The 22204-nt window shown below is 43.8% G+C and overlaps 1 protein-coding gene across 4 annotated transcripts in view; it reads right to left on the bottom strand.

Moving 5' to 3' along the window:
• The window catches only part of LOC133130040 (zinc finger protein 536-like), a 163703-nt gene that overhangs the window by 52591 nt on the left and 88908 nt on the right, over positions 1-22204 (bottom strand). The gene's annotated exons all lie outside the window — the stretch shown is intronic.

Genomic DNA, 22204 nt, shown 5'->3' with positions numbered 1-22204 from the left:
GTCTACACCGGGTTATTCCCTATTCCACGGATTCACACTGCACCAGGGAAAAAGAGGCAGAGAAAAGAATAGATACAGGGAGATATGAAGAGGGAGGGAGAGAGCGATAGAGTGAGGAGGAATTGAGAGAGTGAAGGATACTGGCAGAGGAAGGATGACACAGAGGACTGTATGGTCCCAGAATAAGGAAAAGTAAAGTTTTAAATTCTAAATACATCTTAAGCTAAAATGATTAAAGTTAAATACACCTTTCAACAAACTGTCAGTAGAATAGCCACAGTTTTTCTTCAGGTAAGACCAGGAACTGTGTACTCACTCATAATCAGCCCAACTAGAAGATATACAGATATACAATAAAATATAATACAAATATTCAGTGTAAAATCAGCTCTGATAGAGTAACAGAGAGTATGTGTCAGTTAGATTCATCTGAACTCTGAACCTTTAGGAATAAAAATGTGTGTGATGTCCATGAACTAGAAGATAAAATGATAGATTTATACATTAACATCAATTTACACATTAACAATAATAATAATAAGAATCATCAATATAATAATAATAATATCATGTTGAGACAATTGTCATGGTAAATATGCAATCACAAAAATGCTATGGAAAGAAATATAAGCATTTTTATCACAAGTGAGCAATAGATAATCACCATCACAATAGGTATGTCAAGCCTCTGAATTGTATTATTATTGTTATTGTTATTATTGTTATTATGATTATGATGATGATGATGATGATGATGATGATGATTATTATTATAAATAATAAAATAATAATAATAATAATAATAATTATTATTATTATTATTATTAATAATAATACTAATAATAGTAATAATAATAATAATAATAATCATAATAATAATAATAATCATAATAATAGTAGTAGCCGTAATAGATACTTTGATGACAAAACATTAAGAGATTTCTGCTGCAGTTCCAGATAGGAATGTCTGATGTCAGGGCAGTTAAAGTTGGGGCTGGACTATTCCTGGTGATTCTAAATGAAGTCTCTCTCCTCCATCTTCACAGCTCCTAACACCTGTACCTCCATCCTCACCATAGGGCTCAATAATCCATGCTTTAAAAACCGGAAATGTTTGGACAATGATATCATAAAAAAACATAACTCTTGGATCCTCCCCCACCACCCCCAAACCCCCTAACCCCCCACCCCAAATCCACGCGCCCATGGCCTCCATCTTCTGCCGTCCCCCAGCGGGGGGCCGGCTCAGCCCATATGCATATTCTCATGATTATACGGAGCGTGCGGCTCTGCTCGATGAATGTTAATTTGTTATGAAGGTCACGGGCTGAGAATCCTAATCACCACTGGGGATCTAACAGTCTGCCATTTCAGGACCAGGCAGCTAAGATGACTCAACTATTAATAGACTCTGTCTGATATGACTAAAAAACTATTCTGGTATATTCACAAAAAAGAGAAAGCGTGTATCTCTCTCTCTCCCACTGTCAAATCTGTTTATCTGTGGGAGATATCTGGCATTTGGGGCAAATTAACGCACGTCGAAACCAGAAATAAATTCACATCTTCACTGGATATTGATAAATTAAATAATGTTAAAGGCAGAAGGGTTCATCCCTCTTGTTCCTTATCCAAATATTTGCACAGTAGAACAACAGAAACAACACACACGGACAAAAAACCCCGACTGTAAATGGACTGCATTTATACAGTGCTTCACAATTAATGTCTCTTGTTCACACACACACACACACACACCAACTGCGATAGGCTGCCAGCAAAGGCACTGACCAGCTCGTTGAGAGCAGTTGAAAAGTTGGGGATGCTTCGACACACCCAGGGAGAGGCATCAAACTGGCAACCCTCGGACTGCCAGACGACTGCTCTTACCCACTCGAGCAACGCCCCCACACAATGTCGCCCAATATTCCTAACTACATTCACCATTGTATTCATCATTATTCACCAGCAGGATATCCACCACTGTGCAGGGACAGTTTCAAATGTATTTGTTGCTAGACCACAACCCTGGTCAGGCATACTGTGTGTGTCTGTGTTTGTGAGTGCAACGACAGAATAAGCTGGGCTTAAGCTATTTTTATCTAGCTTTAAGCACACGTTGTTTTATGTGATCAGTATTCACCGAATCACGAATGGAGGTTAGACTCCTTTATCCAGGTGAGGCTCACTATCGCAAGACTAATTGCAAATTAATCTGGACTGGTCTATCTGCAATGTGCCAGCAATAAACTGTCTGACTAAGCACTCTGTAATATGTTTATGAATATCTAAACACCAGGAGTGAAGTCGGGAGGGTGTAAAATAGACCCTATGAGAGGGATTTACCTGGATATCGATATCAATAGGAGCATCCAGGTATAGGTCTGTGGATATCAATAATGAGTCTGCTTTGAGAGTGGTTGTGTTCAGGAAGGAACGTGCTCTTTCTGACGGCTCTCGTGTCTTCCGGAAAGTTACAGAAGAGGCAGATGGAGTAGCCTTTCTCATTACTGTATCCGTTTAAAATGTGAAAGTGCTAGGGGGTAGAAAATAATTAGCTTAATTTAAGTTAATGTTTGCTTGTCAAGTTCAATGTTCTTATTCCATTGGCAAATCTTAAACTGAGTCAAACTGTCTCACCTCATCGGCAATATTTAAGTCAAAGATATATAAGATTTTATGTCTCAGTACAAGACTGAAATACTTTGAAATAAATATGTTATTTTAGTTTTTCGCAGTGCGTGCGCTAGGGTAGAGGGGGGCTGTAAAGCACAGAGGTTTTCAATAAGAGCACAAGGACTTCTGTCTGAGCGATTCTCTATGGCCCAATAAGATTTAACCAGCCGCAGCTGAGGCCCGGTCTGTGCCGAACGGGAATGAATGTGCTCCCAGAAACTTTTGTGCTCCGCAGACAGCGTGATTACAGCAATCACAGGCCCTGGACACAGCGCAAGATCACAGAGCGCTCTTCCAGGGACCGCCAAGCAGCGGTGAAATCACGTCTCTCCTTCCCAAACGGAGCTCAGCGCTTAATAAAGCGGCCTGTATTTCAGCGCTAACAATGCCGGGGTAATCAACACTTTATACGCCAAGCAGCAGGCAGGGAACGGGCTCGTGGCGACTCCTGCTTATCGCCACGGCGATGGATCACGTCTCCGCCAACGTAAACTCGGTCTCCCGAGCTGACGGCGCTCCAGAGTTAACGCGTGACACACGTGCATGGGCAGGTACAGATTGTTTTATGTTTTATTAGATCTGTGTTTGATGTACAGTATTGTGTGTTCATCAGTCCTGGTTTTACTTTATAGACATGTATTGTATTATTGATCATTATTCCTGTTTCAATTGTGTCTTTTATTTTAAACAGTTTTTTTTGTTCTGTTCCTTTCTGTTTTTCTATCTAAAGATTATACACTATGCCACACTCAAGACACACTCACACACACATACTGTACACACACATGCACAAACAAACACACACACACACACACACACACATACACACACACTGTATACACACGCATACACATACACACAAACACACACAAACACAAACACACACACAAACACAAACACACACACACACACACAAACACACAAACACACACAAACTGTACACACGCATACACACACACACTGTACACACACGCATGTACACACACACACACACACTCTCTCACTCCACGCTAGCCCAGGGACTGGTGATTGGCATTAACTGCCTGTGGCAGAGGAGGAGGACACAGGCCATTAAATCAAACAAGCCAGCCTCCAAGGCCCTTTGAGCACTGTCCAATCAGATCATCTCTTTTTAAAGGGCCAGATTCTGCCAGCGCATTACCCTGCTTCCTGTGAGTTTAAATCTCCTTCTGATGTCATGTGCTAACATATTACAGCAAGGAAGTAACAGTAGCCTTACAGTTCAAACACACACACACAGATGCACACACAGTTACATACAAACAAACAGATGCACACACAGACGCACGTATGCATTCTCGCACAGGCATACTCATGCACATCTCTGCACACTAGGGAGGCCAAGACTCACTGAACAGTTACACAATGAAAAATAAATGCTTTTATACGTTCAAAAGAGGAGGATGAATACACCCAGGACAATCCATCAGCATTCCCTGCCAGAGTCCGCCATTCACCCACAATCTGTGGCAGTCTAAAACCAGGGAGGTGGCTTTAAAATGGCAGCCGGTCGACCTGACAAGAAAGATCTCACTAAGACAAGAAAAAAGAGAAAAGATTGATAGAAAAAGAAGGAGAAGGTGTCTTCCGAAATATTCACCCCTCTAAAGTTGCGCTTCACAGATTTGACCCGAGGTTGGAGGCGCCCGGTTGAAAGGGGAACACTGTCCGTCCCGCGACGAGAGCCCTCTGGAGTGCACGTCCCTGCGGTGGGCACGCGTGTGGGGGATTTACCTATCTGTCCCAGCGCAGACCCCTGTGCTGAGCGGGCGCCAGGAACACACGATTGTGTTAATTAATCCGCCATTGTGAGCGCGGGAACAGCTGCAGCGGTCTCTGGGACCCGCCATCAGAGCACAACAACAGCGCCTTGAGCTTTCCGGAATCTTCCATTACAAACGGGGGCACAGACACAGGCGGAACTCGTAAATCCACACATCCATTTCTCCAGCACTCAGGGCTGACCTTTAAAGGGAGCGCGGTGGGGGTGTGTGTGTGTGGGGGGGGGGGGGGGTTTACGTGCTTAATTTCTGCTTGAGATACGGTCACAAGCATGACACCCGCAATTCCTGCCAGATCCCAGACTTCCAGGAGGAACAGCCTGAGAAGGGGGGAGGGGGTGGGAGAGGCAAGCTGGAGGACCTGATCTATAAAAACACAGAGGCACTGAATGCCACTGGGGTTTCCTCCTGTCCGGGGGATGCTGGTATTTCACAAGAACGCAACTAAGCGGGATTAGGCCAGACCCAGCCTGTTCTGTTAGGATTTAGGACTGACGGCCATACGGGATGGTGTGGAAGGGATTCGGAAAACGAGTTTTAGGGTGTAGCCCCCTCCCCTGGCAAATTCACACTGAGGACAGAGTGACGAACAGCACTGAGGCGGGAAAAACCTAGTGTGTCCACTCAGGGTCACTAGCTACTGTATGTAAAAATGTATGAAATCATAAGTACATTAATTGGGGGCTGTTTAAACAGTGGGTCTGTCAGGTGAACAGCAGCACACAGGTGGAACGAGTGAAAGGTATATTTCTCTGGGATGTTTTAATCTATTTACAGTTGAAGGACAGAACACGTGTTCATCATTAGACTCACTGAACTCTCCAGAAACTCGCATAACACATCGCGTTCCCCTACAGTCTGATAACGCCCAACAACACATGAAAGTGTATTTTCTGTGATGAAAACACTGATGGAAAGGTCAGATAAATTAACTCCCGCCAGAATCACAATAGTTATGCCAAAGACTTTATATATTAAAATGCTATGCCTATTAATCATCGCTGGAATAATGCTGCAGACTACTCCTGAACCTAATAATTGCAGGATTAATAGTTAATTTATTCCTTTTCAGAAATGAGACGGTGAAACGCAATGCACACTGTACATCATTAATGTGAAGGTTATGAAAATAAAAATAACAGCTAGGAAAAGGCATAAAAAAACATTGAGGTTATTAAAGAAAATATATTTCATTTTCACTGAAATCTTCAAAGTAAATTTGGAAAGTGGAGTAATCGCCAATGAGCAGCATGGTAAAGACAGATAAACATGCCTCAGATAAGATATTAAACAGAGGGAGCAGGGGTGAGATGTGCTAATTCCACATTTTCATGCAGTGATTTTCCGACGATAAAATGAATCACAAAACGCAGAATCCTTTCAGGAACGCCAGGAGCTCAAACGCGGCGTTAAGGTTTCCGTCAACGGATTTCTAACGGAGGTGACCGGGCTACAAAGCCAGAGGAACCCCGGCGTCATCGCGAGCCCTCCCCACAATGCCACGGTGTCGCCCCGTGTCGAAGCGCGGAACCCTCTCGCCGTCTCCTCCGTGACGCGGCCCCTCGGCTTCGCAGCGCTAAAATGGCGGCCTCGCTCGGCAACCGGCGGATCTTTACAATCGGCGCCTGCCAAAGAGAAAGGGGTTGTTTGGGAGGGGTATGGGGGGGGGGGGGAGGGGGGTTTAAGCGCGATGGCGACCTGTTCCAAACGGGCATCCTGCGCAGGCGGGCCTGAGCGACACGGCCGAGGAGCCACCAGATGGCTCCTCTCACGGCACCGTGCCCCCGAACGGGCCGCCAGCCGCGGGGAGAAGACTCCCATAATCCCCCTCCGGTGCCAGGGCTTGGGCACCGCACTCCACCCCGCCCTTCATAAACCTCCCCTCCTGCCTGACCTTGTGTTCCAAGGGCCTGGCGCTGCACCATCCTTTGTGGATGTAAATCACGTAAACGGCACTATAAAATCCTAATAATTAAAAAATAATCATCTCCAGCGTGGCTCGTAGGCTGTAGGTTGCAGGAGCTTGCTTTTCTTCCGTTAATTGATCCAACCCTGTTGAACTGATGCATTAGCAGCTTGCCACTGTCAGTTCAGCACTAACTCAGTCTTTAATGTCCTCCAAGACCTAAGAGGGGCAGTCTCTGAGCAGCCTACAATGCTGGCAGGGCAAGGACACTATTTAATACCGTCCCGGCTAAGGCATGTTGTCATTTTAATATTGCTCACATAATTCCAAGGTTGATACAATGTTGTTCAATTAAAGTGAGGAACATTAATTGGTACAATACTGAGAACCAGACACATTAGTATTATTTATCTTTAGGAACATGTGTCACCTGGCGAGATGCATTCCGCAAAGCGAGAGGTGGTTCGGTTTAGAGCTAAAGGTACATGAATCTTGGGATTTATATATTTTTTACATAACTGGCCATTTTCCTAAGAAGCTGCCTCATGGTTCACTAAAAATAACTTCATGGCAACAGATTTCATTGTCACAGTGCCATTATCAGAGTGTGAACAGCTTGTTTCATGTGAAAAAAAGAATCGAGACACGTCCTCCAAACTTTTCTTTCTGAAGTTTTGGATGTATTTCTGTTCCTTTACATTTTGTTCCTGGAAATAAAACAATTAGAGGCGGGAATGAGGTAACCGAATGCAGTCGGATCCAAGAAAAAGGTGAGACTGACACAGAGAAACTCAGGAGAGCCACACAACAGGGCTTCCTGTTTCCCACAATCCTTGGGCGTGTTATGGAAGCATAGTGACATCACATCTGTGACACAACCAGTGGGTGTGGCCTTATGTCCCCAGGAGAACTAATCACAATGACTAGGATGTAGCTGGACTTTAAGAGGAGACACCATGGGTGAAAAGGATGGTTTTGGCTGAATAGGTCCATTCTGAAATATTATGATACATAGCTTCTACAACTAATAATTAATAGTTAGTTATAATAATAACTAACTGTAATTTCATAAAATATATTAAACTATTTTAAGTAGGCAATTTAGATGCTTTTATGCCAGCTGCCATCAAGTATACCATGCACAAAAATAAATTAATTTCCATTTTCTCTAAATGACATATTTACAGTACAATTTATTTTTTAAGTAATATATATAGCTAGGAAATTTTACCTCATGCTTCTTAGCTAAAATAGCTGGTAATTTACGGCAGCTTTTCGTTATGCATTGTCATTCATAATTTATGGGGCATTTTATGTGGAAAATAGTAACAACTCTGTATTTTTCAAAATAAGACATAGGGTTTTTTAATAATTCATTCAGAAAAATGAATTCTGTCTTAATCCACTGAGAAAAAAGTTTTTACTAATATGCAAATTTGCGTTTTTTTATTATTATTCATGAGATAATTTGCATGTTCCTAAAAAATAAATACATAATGCAAAAAATGTCTGTATTTGTTTCCACATTCAAAACATAAGATGACATTTTGATTTGAAAAAATTATTTATTTCCTATTCACCTGCAGTACCTCTGCCTGCAGTGAAAGTTTCTCTTTTTGAATATATATTAATATACATATTAATACATTTATATAATTGTAATACAATGCTGATACTGATTCCTCTAAAGATGGTTCGTAAAAATGAGATTCAAAATTTTTTTTTTTTCCCATTTGCTTAACAAATCTGAAAATTTGAACACCTGTGAATTGTGCTCATTGCTGTGTGAGATGTTTGTATGTGCATTAACTTAAAGTGTGATAAATCAATACATGTAGATGCAACAAAGACACAACGGTACTGGCAGTTTTCTTCAGTTCTTATTCAGACGATTAAACACTGCTAGTATTTGTATACAAACTGTGTTAACAGCTCTCCACATTGGAGGTAGGAAAAAAATAACATATGCTCTTAACAAAATCAAAAGGTGTTAACTAAATTGCAATTGTGTGAGATCCTACGACACAAACGCTTAGCTTTGTTACCAAGACAACTACAACAATGCCATCCTGCAAGGCATTGTGTGGTTTCTCACCTTTCAGTGATTACTGTGTTTTGATGTGCTCTCAAATGAGTCAGAATCAAAGATCAGGCCTCCAACCTGCAGGTTAACCTGGCAATGACAGCAGCCGCCATGCTAGTCGATAACAAGCAAAATAAATTATCCGTGCACAGGACGTAAATATTTTAACAGCGCGTTAAATCCATTAAGAGCGCGGCTGCAACCTGAACTGCGTCTCACCCGAGTTTGGCATTCTGGTGCGGCTAAGCGAATTCAGCTCCAAACCTAATTAAAATCCACAAAGGACTCATGCTGTAATCCCCAAAGTCAAGGGGGTTATTGTCCTCACAAATGAGGTCAATGTTTCTCCCGGAGGAACTGAAGGAGAGGGGCAAAAGAAAGCGCAGCCTTTATGTCCGGGCGAAAGCTGAGGCGCGGATCGCTGCCATGCAAACGGGAATACAGGAATGCACTCTCCGTGCATTCTCCGTGGCTCTGCGAGCCGTTGGGATTTTTCCCACAATGCCGTTCTCTCCCTTTGCAGAGCGGTCGGGACATCTCACCTCCGTGCCACAGTGCGATCTTGTGTGCCCTGCCCTGTGCGAGCCTCAGTGCGGCCCAAACCAGACTGATAAATGCAGGTTCCCCAGTCAAGGACAGGGGAGTGAAAGCACGCCGAGAAAAATAGAGGGAGAGAGGGGTGGAAGATAGAGTGGGGAAGAGGAGAGGTGGAGAGGCTTCACTTTCTCCACTGTCCAGTTAGCAGAATCAATCAGGGTTTTTTTTTACTGTGACTTTTCAGTCATTCGTCCTCTCTACTATGGAGGCATTGAAGTGCCAAACACAAAAACACAAAAATGTGCATCTAGGAAGTGAAAATAATGATCATTTATAATAAAAAATACAAACAAAGGACAAATGAATGCCTCTGAAACACCAAAAAAGGTGCTTCATTATGGAAATGCGCCATCAAATGAAAGTACTGTTTAATTAAATTAAATCAATTTTAAATATTAACTTAGTCAAATTCTAAATTTACATTAGTTTATTTAGCAATGAACAATGAAGCTAGCTAAATTATTTTCTGATTAGCGAACTAAAAATGTTACTATCTGGTTAAAATTTGAAATTGAAGAAATATAATTCAACAGAACTTATTAAACCAAACAGCAAGCTACCGAAGCTTCTTCAAGTCTGAGGAAAATGATGACATATGTCGTTGATAACACATTTCTGTAATTAATCCACCGTTATGTGCTGGTGTGCTGCACTTGCACTGCAGAGGTGCTTGTTTTTGCACGTGTCTTGCACTTTTTACCTACGTTTGTGATTTTCACTTCAGAGCTGCAGGTATTCGCTTTGATGTTTTCTTTTTGCTTTGGTGCTTTTTGCCCTTCAGAGCCACCGTAGTACAGGCCATTGAGACCGACACGTGGTGAGAGATCTCTGAGTAATCAGATGTGAGTCACAAACAGCACATGGAAATTTCAGTTCTGTCATCCGCCCTCGACCCAAGCCGTGCCAAAGCGCAGTGTCCCCCCTGCCGTGGGAAAACCTGGAATCCCATCGGGACAGACTGGAGAAGGTCTGGGGTCGGGGAAGCAAGTTAGCCGCTTCTCCGTCAAAGATGTACCGGGTCACCCGCATTCCTCGGCAGAAGACCTGCCCATCTGGAAGCGAATGGAATTCAACAGCTTGGAAAAAAAACCTGCCAATAACTAAGTGTGCAGTAACTACAAGAGGAGGGGAAAAAAAGAAACAGGGACAGACTGTAAAGGCGTGATTTAACATTGGAGGGAATAAAATGTTCAGACGAAAGTTCATAATCTCCTACCCACACTGGGCACGGCGAGGAGCGGAGCCCATATGCCTCTCAACACTGACTCATTAACAAACGCTCGGTGGTGGATGATTATACATAATTACAGACCCTTGAATGAGCCTTTAAAAATAAATAAATAATAACCACACGACAGCCATTTTCACTCAAGTTATTGCAAGGAGAAAAACAAGGGGTTGAGCACAACATGTAACACGTTGTACATAAAGTGCGTGTATCACCCACCCTGAAGAACAGCCAACAGTATGTTCATTATATAAGCATTGCCACATTTGTCTGGGGTGGGGGAGGGATTAATATATTAATATCTAAGAAATATAGGTAATTTACACTGATCTTCCTTCAAATACCCACATATATCACGATTGTCTTTCCGGAGAGTGATGCTGGCAGTCACCTCATCTTTTCTGCCTAATTAGTCCCCTCCAAACCAGAGCACAACTTCAAAAACTCGCAAGAAAACTCACCCTACATCCGTACTTGGCGGCTTTTTCACGGACGAACACTCATAATCGTGCATTCCACTCCCAGGCAAACACCTACCGGAACGCCGCGTTTCGCTGGCACGTCGGCGATTGGCTCGAGCAGGCCGCTATCGTGAAGACCAGACCGAGGCCGTTTGCGCGTGTCTGACAGCCCGGTCCGCACCTCAGCTGCCCGTTAGCGCATCGTCGTATATCAATCCGCGGAAACGTGGCGGGAGAGCAGCTGTACCGCCGGCCAGCCGGCCGCTGGTGGGCCTCTGGTGGGCCGCTGCCCGCACGCTGGCTGAGACCCTCGCACCCTCAGCGGAGGTAGCCATTTGGGCGGGGTGTGGATGAGGGGAACGGGAGCCAGTTTGGCCCCGGAGACGGGCATTCTGGTTGGACCGGACAGAGACAGGCCGCAGTAACATCATCAATCACGTCGCATTTTTGGGGAACAACACCTCCAAGACTGGGCAGTGTCCAGTTCGTCCGGCCAGTGGGCTCTGAAAACGTGCTCAAACGCGCTCGCTGAAAAACTGCATGAGGAATGCTTCTTTCACAGGAAGTTAATCTCTTTATTTCAACTAATCAATGTGTCTTTATTCTTATATATCAGCGGTCAAACGCAAGCTGTCACACAAAACTTAACAATGTACATTTTCCAAAAAAACTGAAGGAGTAAAGTTGAACCATCGCAAAATGGATAGAACAGAACAGGGAACAGCAGGAAAGAACATGGAATACTGGGGAAAAACTGGAAGGAACAGGGGAAAACAGGAAAGAACAGGGAATAATGTGAAAGAGCTATAAAGAACAGGGAATAACACAAAAGAACAGAAAAGAACAGCTGAAGACCTAATGCTAATGGGGTGACTCAGGTCCTGTGACGACCAGCTTGACACAACATTTGTAAGAACGTCGCTCGTGAAGGCCATGAATAAGCCTGATTGGATTTGTGAATAAAGCATAGGTCCTGCAGGCTCTGGTACTTATTTCCTTAATCTCAGCGCTGGATGGCCTTGCGCGCAGTCAGAGACGGCGTTCGGGGGCAGTGAGTGTATAGGCTGATGTATGGATGATAACACTAATTAGCTCATTACGTTTGGGGCACAATGCTCATTAGACACCCAGTGGGGCCGTTATTGTTACTGTCCCTCCAAAATGATCTCACCGCCATAACCGCCATATTAATCTTCCCTGCTCTGGCAACGAGCGCCGAAGTGTTTCCGGTTGGTTAAGGAATGATTTGTGCTTTCACCCCACTCTCTCTCTCTCTGTCTCTCGCTCCCTTTCACTTTCTTTCTCTCTCTCACCCCCTCTCCCTTTCACTTTCAATCTCTCTCTCTCTCTCACACACACACACACACACACAGGCCAAAACAAAGGTCACACTCTGACTATGTACCATTAAGACAAGCTAAATAAAGTTGATACTGCATATTCCTTACCTACGCAGTGCAGTCCGTATTCAAACGGCACTGTAACAAACTGCCAAAGACACCTGCACAACTGCTGATGCTTAGATTCTTGTTTATGTTTTGAGCACCCAGCTGAGTGGAGAACAGGAGCGGCTCTCCCCAGAGCTGGAGATGGAGGAGACGTCTCAGTCCACCTACCACCCCCAGCACCATGCTGAACAACCACCCCCAACACCATGCTGAACAACCACCCCCAACACCATGCTGAACAACCACCCCCAACACCATGCTGAACAACCACCCCCAGCACCATGCTGAACAACCACCCCCAACACCATGCTGAACAACCATAACCAGCACCATGCTGAACAACCACCCCCAGCACCATGCTGAACAACCATAACCAGCACCATGCTGAACAACCACAACCAGCACCATGCTGAACAACCACAACCAGCACCATGCTGAACAACCACCATCATCACCATGCTGAACAACCACCCCCAACACCATGCTGACGAACCACAACCAGCACCATGCTGAACAACCACCCCCAACACCATGCTAAACAACCACAACCAGCACCATGCTGAACAGCCACAACCAGCACCACGCTGAACAACATGCCCACTGCAACAGAACCCAGAGTGGCCCGCTACAAGAGAACACAGAGCACCCTGCTACAACAGAAACCAGCTCTCCTACAGAACCCCTCTCCTACAGGGCCCAGCTTCGACAGAACCCTGCTCGGACAGAACCCCGCTACAACATAACCACACTCCTACAGAACCCAGAGGGCCCCGCTCCTACTGAACCCAGAGGGCCCCGCTCCTACTGAACCGTGCACAATATGGCTGCTGGGATTTCCTCCTTCCTCCCTCCTTCCCTCTCTCCTCTCTCTCCATCCCCTCATCCCCCTCTCCTCTTTCTCCTCATCCCTCCCTCCTCTTTCTCACCCCTCTCTCCTCTCCCTCGCAGGGAGCTGGAGGCCTGGCAGCTGTGAGCCAGGCCTGGGGTTCTGACGCAGCACACAGGCAGCGCAGTCTACCTGCGCGCAGGTGAGAGAGGTCAGGTGACGGGCTTCCGAACGGTACGACACCAGCAGAGCGGGACGATGCTAAGGGGAGCGCATTAAAGCGTGCCGCTGGGACTAGCACACGCGAGGTGTTTTAACTCAGAGTGAACACGCGTTCCTCCTCCTTTGGGCAGACACTGGGTGGCAGATTCGGGAGGTGAGATAGAAGCAGCGTGCGTTTTTGTCATTCGTAAAAGTGCAGCCCTTTTAAAAAAAGATTTGCCAAGGACCAAGGGCGTCGCGGGTATATCCAGCATTGGGTCAGTACGGAGATATCGATCAGACTGCATATCAATTCCAACATTAGATCTAAAAGGAGTGAACCCATACCAGTGTACTTCCAGAAAGACCTTGAAAATAAATGCAGGTTTTATGGATGGCTTTATATTCCTAATTGATATGTAGAAAATAACCATAAGAAAATGTATATATGTATGTTCTCATAATTTGGGTTTATGAACTACATAACTACACTGGACTACACTGGAAATCGTTATAAAGACTATACCCTATAGCCTGAAACAGCTGTGAACTGTGCCAATTTGTCTCCAAGCTGGGGTTTCAATTGCTCATGTGCCCTGACTCTGGTCAAGGGGGTACTGGTGTTGATGTATTATGGGAAATGCAGTTCTGGAATAATGTTCCCTGACAGACAGGGTGACATCACTATGGAACTCTGGGCAGCTGTACTGTATGTCTCTGTTGAGTTAATTATGTGGTGATGTCACTGTGCATTGCTAGCGTGTGACAGCAGGTTCTGGTCCCAAGGTTTGACACTACAGTTGTCACACTCTCTTTCTCTCTAACTTTGTGATTTCTCTCTCAGATTCTCCCTCTCTCTGTAACATCGAGCTGTGTGTGGTCCTGTGTGTGTGTATGTGTGCATGTGTGCATCTTTGTGTTATTTGACTAATGACAAAAACTCACTCACAAAAGGTTTTTTTCCTCTTTTTTTCCTTTGGTTTACCAGTGAGGTTAGGAGTGAGCATGGTAACCGTAGAGAGTGGGAGAAACAGGGAGAAGCCATTGCTTTCCTCCTCAATCTCCTCATCATAGTTCTCCCTCTCTCTCTCTCTCCCTCCTTCCTCTCCCTCTCTCTCATTCTCCCTCTGTCTCCCCCTCCCTCTCTCTCACCCTCTCTCTCCCACTCACTGTCCCCCCTCCCCCCCTCTCTCTTGATCTCCCCTCCCCCTCTGTCCCCCTCCCTCTCTCTCCCTCTCTCCCTCCCTCCCTCCACCCCCCCTCTCCCACCCCCCCTCTCCCTCCCTCCCTCCCTCTCCCTCTCCCCCCCTCCCTCCCTCCCTCCCTCCAGCCCCAGTACCCGGCCTGCACGGGGGGCCCTGGTGTAGTGTTGGCGCAGGCAGTGAGGAGCAGCTGGGCTGGCCTCACACAGAATGGTAATGACCTCAGAAATCTGCTGCGCGCCACGCAACAATGGCGAGCTCGCTCGAGCGCAAAATTGTGCTCATCAGCCAGCTCTGCTCACTTACTAATTGACATTGCCAAATATTTTAAGAACAATTGGAATGCGTAGGCAAAAAAAAAGCAAGATCTTAATCCTCTGACTTCATTTTTTTCCCCCTCGTCTTTTTAATCTATTTCCCTTTCGTTAGGAGATGACTGTCGCTAAAGAAGAAGTGATAAAATATAACACAACTTATCTTGTGTTCTGTGATGTTGTTATGTCCTCACAAAAAGGTTTTTTTTCCTTTTTCCTTTTGACTTGCAGGGGGGTTAGGAGTGGGGTTTTGGTTTGCAGGGGGGGTAGGAGTGGGGTTTTGGCTTGCAGGTGGGTTAGGAGTGGGGTTTTGGTTTGCAGGGGGGTTAGGAGTGGGGTTTTTGTTTGCAGGGGGGTTAGGAGTTGGGTTTTGGCTTGCAGGGGGGGTAGGAGTGGGGTTTTTGGTTTGCAGGGGGGGTAGGAGTGGGGTTTTGGCTTGCAGGGGGGTTAGGAGTGGGGTTTTGGTTTGCAGGGGGGTTAGGAGTGAGACACAGAGACACACACAGCAGTGGACTCCTCCAGAAAAAGCAAGAAATTCAAATTACCAATTTAAATGCCCTTCCAATTTGTGTATGAATCAGTCCGCGTTCCGGAGAGTAGTATTCCTTTCTCATACGGTGTATGTAAATATGTACACTGCTTTCCTGTGTGTGTGTGTGTGTGTGTGTGTGCCTGCGTGAGAGAGAGAAACAATATGTCTGCCATGCTATCCCATAGCTGGTCTTCCATGCGTAATGAGGCAAAGGTCAATGTATTCTCTTGCTCTTTCGCATGGGAACCACCTCCAACTTGACCCGAGTTAGCTTCTTCAGACATAGCGCACCACTTCCGCGATTCCAAGCTGGCTTTCTGTCCTTTCAACATAAATGGACAAAAGAAAGTCATGATAGCTGTCCAATATAGTATGTAAATAAAAAAATACTACTGTACTAAATACTACTATAAAAATGCATCAATGCTTCAGATCTTAAATATATTTTTGCACTGAAACGTAGATGGCAAATTTGGCTGCTAAAAGGCCTCCAATTTAGAGTTCATCACACAGCAAGGGTCCCTACCTTGCTTAAAAACACCCATGTCAATATTTCAATAATTGTCCTGCTCTATGAGACGACTGAATATGCCTTAATAATGTCAATAATTATTATTTAATAACATTTGCTACATATTTACATTTGAATTTGGGAAAGACACTGTACTGCATTGAACAGTTGACCACAAAAATATTATATCCAAGGTGAAGACGAGTAAGAATATATCTTACTACAGTAAATACTGTACATATGCAAAATCAATATTTGCGATATGGGTAAACCTGAAGACGCATGGAGCAAAAATAGAATGTAAAGGTCACGTTTCACAAATATGTGAATGTTTTTTTCGAGAAGCATCCTCTTTAAATGCATCCACACCCTGTGTAATCAGTATTTTGCACAACCTCCTTCTCTTTTGATGACAGAGCAAAGGAACTTCCTGTTATTTTTAATGCGGCTCAGGAAGTTGTTGTTTTTCTAACAAAGCAGAGAACGCTAATCGGACCAGTAAAACATTACTGTAACTACAGTCCCCAATGTCACAGGGAGAGTCTCTCAACAACACTATAGGGCAGAAGTAACGCCTGTCACTCCAGCACCTTATAATAAAAGCCATATTGTTTTTACAATACACAAATATTAACATTATTAAAACACAACAATATTACAATTATTATGATTTATTTTAGGGGTGCACGGGATGGATCTTCTGGGGCCCGTATCAAACAGATATGGCATTTGTTGGGCAATATCAGCCGACGCCACCGACTGTTTCACAATGCAGCCCAACCAACCTCTGTTTCCGCGTTCACCGAACGCACGGATCAGCACAGGCGCCAACGTCACAGACCGTCTTTTCATAAAGAAATATTTCTGTTTAATTCATTATTAAGCAGAGAGCTTGGGTCTAGAGAATGCCTGGGTTTCTGCATAGCTGCGCTTTTGAGCGTGGCTGCTAAAAGATGCTAAATGAAAAATAAACAAATGCGGATCAGGTGACTGTGATCCGACCATGTTTAGAGCAAGGCATTTTCACTTCATTGACAGCAGCAGCAGGACATTCGATGTGTTGCCTCTCGGACGGATGTATGGTGCATCATTATTATATGTGCCCGTTGTATGAGCCATAGTCTCAGCTCATACCAGCCTGAGCCCGAACCAAGCTCCTTGTGTAGTCTTAACATTTTCCCCTTGTCCTAAGGGTCAAAAATGACCCGCCTTCACTAAACCCCTAAAATAAAGCAGCTTCATTGAATTTTAAACCCCAAATCGATTTTGCATGAAGAAGCAACCTGTCATCCATCACAAACTTTGTCATGAAATTTCAAGTTGAAAAAATATCATTTCGAGGGTTTTCTCTGCTGTTAAACATAGTGGCGGGTCATGTTTGGCCCTTAAGACAACACAAAGGTTAAAACCCAGTGAGACCCATTGATGTAACTGGAACCAAAATGTTGTACTCTAGACACTTTCTGGGTAACAGCTGAAGAAGTCGCTATGTTGCTAAAATATAGGGTAGGGCCTGGGAACTAGTAACTGGGAAATGTTGTTCAAAACTGATACAGCTGATATTTAGTGTCTCTGGAGTGCCTGAAAATAAATATTGCATTATTTCAACACTGGGTCTCACATGGTTAAAATATCACTGGCAGATGCCAGTTCAACCCCTTCATATAAATGTAAAAATCCAGCACACTCCAGCCGGAAATAGACAGACACCTTATTAATAAACTACATGATAGAGATAAAAAAAGGAGAATTGCACTGTGAACAGGGTATTATCTTTAGCTGATTTACAACCCCAATCATACTGTGTACCCATATATTTTATGAGTTAATTCCCCTTTTGGTAAATGTATATTATTTCACTCTGTATATGACAGTAAGATACAAAAGAGGGAGAGAAATAAAAAAATAAAATGAAAATGAATCAGATACAAGGGCATTGTACAGTAATGTGCCAACCACACTCAAACAAAACATGTTAGAATATAAACTATTAAACTTTAGGCACCTGAAACATAACCAATTACTTTGCTAAACATGCAGTCCCGTGGCACATTTTGTATACATTGTATAGATCATCAAATATTGTAAATAAATGCCATGAAACAAAGGGCTTTTCTTTTGAATACAGAAGTGGGAAACACACACAGGTTGGTAAAAGCAGTCATTCAGTCATTAATGGAAGTCGCTACTGAAAAGGCACTGACACAATGTATCCAAAAATCCAGCTAATTTAGCACAAATCACAATATAGGATTCTCCCCCATTTAAAAATTAAAACAGGGTGAGTGAGGAAAAGGGTTTCGACTGAATGACAATCAGATTTCTGTGTCAAATTATTTAGACACAACATTTTATTTGTCCAATCTGTACCACAAGCAGTGCAATTAAGTTGCAAACCAAACCGGGACTCGACTCGATCTCAAGGACTGCATTCAACCTGAGGGGTGATGTTTCTGGATATTCTGGAGAATAGCCTTGCGTATATTTCTCATTGTGTCAACTTTCTGAAATATGTCTTTATTTACTCCTGGAACATAACGGATACGTTTTCGCCATCCCCCTGTATCCAAGGGCGCCGTCGGACATTAGTCATGGCATCCAGGCATAAAATAAGATGTCTGTCATTTCAGGACAGCGTCACCTTGTGTAAATCCTCCATTTGAATTTTAAACAAACAGGTGCCCTTCTGCTATCCGCAACTGCAGCATAAAGAGAAGATAAAAATAGCGCTATTCTGTTCCTCCCAGTTACTGTTCTGGTCATTTTGCTTTAATTATGCAGCAATTACACTGTAACAGTAGTCTGCATGTGTAATTACCCCCCATTGTAATTATGTAATTAGATGGATATCCATGCCTTTATAACCTTAGGCGTTGGAAAGCAAATCCAATTTCCAATTTGTACGGAGCGAGTACTTTGCCTACACGTTTGAAAGCTGAAAAAGACCGCGGGATAAACCGCTAATCCTTGCTGTGTTAAAAGCGGCATTCCTCTAAAAAATATTTAGACATGGAGGATTCTCAAAACGGGAAAAAAAATCAGGTCTCTAGCCAAAAGTACAGGGTACAGGGAGGAGTTAAAACAAAGAGGGGGTGGTCTGTTTCTCATTGAGGAAAGCTATTTCAGCATGAAAAGGGCCTTTTCATTCTTTATTCATTTATTTGTTTGTTTATTTATTTATTCACTCTCTCATCCATCTATCCATCCAACCATTCATTCATCGATTTTGCAACTTGATCTTCAACACGGCTTCCCAGCTGTATACAAGAGATTCACAGGGCTTCATGTCCGTATAAGGAGATTCATAATGCTTCATGTCCGTATAAAGGACATTCACAGGGCTTCATGACTGTATAAAGGACATTCATAATGCTTCATGTCCGTATGAGGAAGATTCACAGGGCTTCATGACTGTATAAAGGAGATTCATAATGCTTCATGTCCGTATAAAGGACATTCACAGGGCTTCAAGACTGTATAAAGGAGATTCATTATGCTTCATGTCCGTATAAAGGACATTCACAGGGCTTCATGGCTGTATAAAGGACATTCACAGGGCTTCATGGCTATATACAGGAAATTTGCAGGGCTTCCCGGCAGTATGAAAGAGACTCACAGCATAAACTCATTTTCTGCTTCATTTGGTGTTATTTTCATTTGTTCACTGATTCATACATCCTTTCTCTTGCATGACAAACAGCTGCATACCATGCTGTGAATTCAACCCATCCCACACCCCCCCAAACACTCTCTCTCACAAACACACACACACACACACACACACCCTCATACACTCTCACACACGCACAAACACACATACCCACACAAACATAGGCACACACACTCTCTCACACACACACACATACAGTCACAGACACACACACACTCTCTCACACACACTGTACACCCTCGCACACACACACACACACACACACAGACACACACACACACTTGTCCTCGCTGCCTCCCTGAGGAGAGAGCGGGAGCATTTTAAGCAGCCCCGTGGCCTCCCGATCCCCCCTTACACGGTATTACATCAGGTCACAATGGCCTCTGTGCTGCTTTTCACTCCCCGTCCCCAGCACACATCCGCGGCTCAAAGGGCCTCTGTGATGAATTCAGACACACTACCCCCTCCCCTGCCCCCGTGTTTATCAACTCCACCGCACACAATCCGGGAGTACAGTCCTTCCTATTCCACGAGCCAGACCGAAAAAAAAAGAGAACGGGGACCTAAATTACAATAAAGAAACAGCAGAGACGAGGGGAGTCTGGAAACATGAATGAAGGAAGGAGCTTGTTTCACAGAACAGGTCTCGAGAAGACGCTCTTAAGCGGTGATCTCTTCAGCCTTTTCAACAAAGCTGGTGTCAAAGAGAGAAGAGCTGCTATAATCACAGTTCAACCCTGCCAGAACTGCAGCTGTTTGGAAGAAGGGGGCAGGAGTTACTATATCCATGTAGGAAGAAAAAATAAGGGGAAAATTCAATGGAAATTCAGTGCAAATGCACGTATTCTGAGGTTCAGCCAACTACATCCTGTTAGTTTTAACAAAAGAGAAAACAGCAAGCAATGACACCTCATTCTCTTCCTTCACTCATCAGTCACACGTCTAATTAAAACTCCCCAAATTCCTGAATGTGAGTGATGCGTGTGTTTTGTGTGAGAAGCATGCGTTTTAGCACCACTGATGTACTGAATGTCATCATGCAATCCAAGACCCACTGATGAAATGTTGAGTGAAAACTTTGATTTTCATATAAACTAAGTTAAATGAACACTATATGTCCTCCAGACACACCGGTTTAAGACATGCAAGTTGGCTAATCGGTGACTCTAGATTTGCCTGAGTGTGTGAGTGAAGTGTGTGTGAGTGAATGGTGTGTGTGCCCTGCAGCAGATTAGTGAAACATCCAGGGTGTATTCCTGCCTGGCTCCCCGTGCATGCTGGGATGTGCCCCAGCCCCCCCGCGACCCTGACCAGGAGTGTGCGGGTTGGATAATGGATGAATGGCTGTCGCGTGCTGTGTCTGCTCATCTCCTGCAGTCTGCAGGTGCGTGCTGCTACAGGAGCCCGATTCCCACGATGCACCCCTGATTTGTAGTCTTTGCTCTAATGCAGGAAACTGAAATTACACTTCTGGAGAGCTGTGGTGTCTGCAGATTTCTGTGGTTCAGCAGTCAGGTAGGGAGTCAAAGAAACCTTCTCCAAGCAGACACCCTTACAAAACATTACACTAGAAACAGTCTAATTTAATAGAGGATTATGGTAATTAACTTACATGTATAAGGTTCTGCAAGTTTTTCAGTCTTTTTCAAAGGTATAAAATAGGAAAGGTATAAAATATAAAAATATATATTTCAGTATAATGAAATATGAACATAACGATGTTAATATACGTACTACACTTTTACTTTCGATTCAAGAAAATATGAAAAGCAAAACCCTGAATATGAGTCAAAGTTATTAAGCGCAGAATCAGGTAGATAAAAGCTGGTGAAACAGTAAGTGCTTCCATCCACCCATCTCCATTCTCCTGCATTTAATAGCGTGTAAATGACTTTATCTCCATCTCTTTCTAATAAACTCCTAATTACAGAGGGCGGGTTATCTCTTATTGTTTCTTAGATTAAAACAAACACGGTCAGCTCGAATGTTCCAGCCCCTTCCATTACACTGAAAATGCGAGGATACCTCGGAACTGCTATTTTCACTTACTGTTTAAATTAATTTGTTTTGGGCCTTTAGCTTAGCCAATTCTCCGTCGCGACTTATATATGTATTTAGCTTGACAAATGAAGCTGGAAATATTTTTAATCTTCTTTAAACGTACAGTATATCTTTAATTAGTGTCTTGTTTAGCTTAAACCAACTGATTATCACACAGTTGTGACCCAATTAACAGGCACAGTGCTTAGCTGTAGTCTTCTCTCCCCAAGGGATGAGGAAGTTACCTTTAAGAGTTCTGTAATCATTAGCAACAGCCTACTTAAATCCAAGTAAACATGCACTTAATCCCTCCAGCTTGTCGGTTTTCTGCTGTACTGGGTCCAATGTCTCTCTTTTTCAAAAAGCCTTACTACCTCCCTTAATAACATACCTTACAGTACCAGTAACAGTAACAACATTTAGATATCTAGTTCAAGGCTTCTTTATCAGGAAAAATAGTTCAATTTGGGGGTGGGGGTGGGGAGGGGGGCTCACACTTTCTACACCTACCACAGAGGGTTACAAAAACATCTAAGAAGGTTTCTGCTATGAAGACAAGCCAAAGAAGCCTTTCAGCACCCGTTTTTTCTAGGAGTGTAGCATTCCCGTAAAGAAAGCTCAGGGGTTCTGGATGCAGGCCTAGTCCAGAGGTTGATGGGTATTTCAACAAAAGGCATTAAGTATCAGAGGTATTTGTGGAATGTGGC

Source organism: Conger conger, chromosome 6, assembly GCF_963514075.1.
Source record: "Conger conger chromosome 6, fConCon1.1, whole genome shotgun sequence".
Taxonomy (NCBI): domain Eukaryota; kingdom Metazoa; phylum Chordata; class Actinopteri; order Anguilliformes; family Congridae; genus Conger; species Conger conger.
Note: the sequence above shows the minus strand (reverse complement) of the source record. Positions and strands in the feature narration are given on the sequence as shown.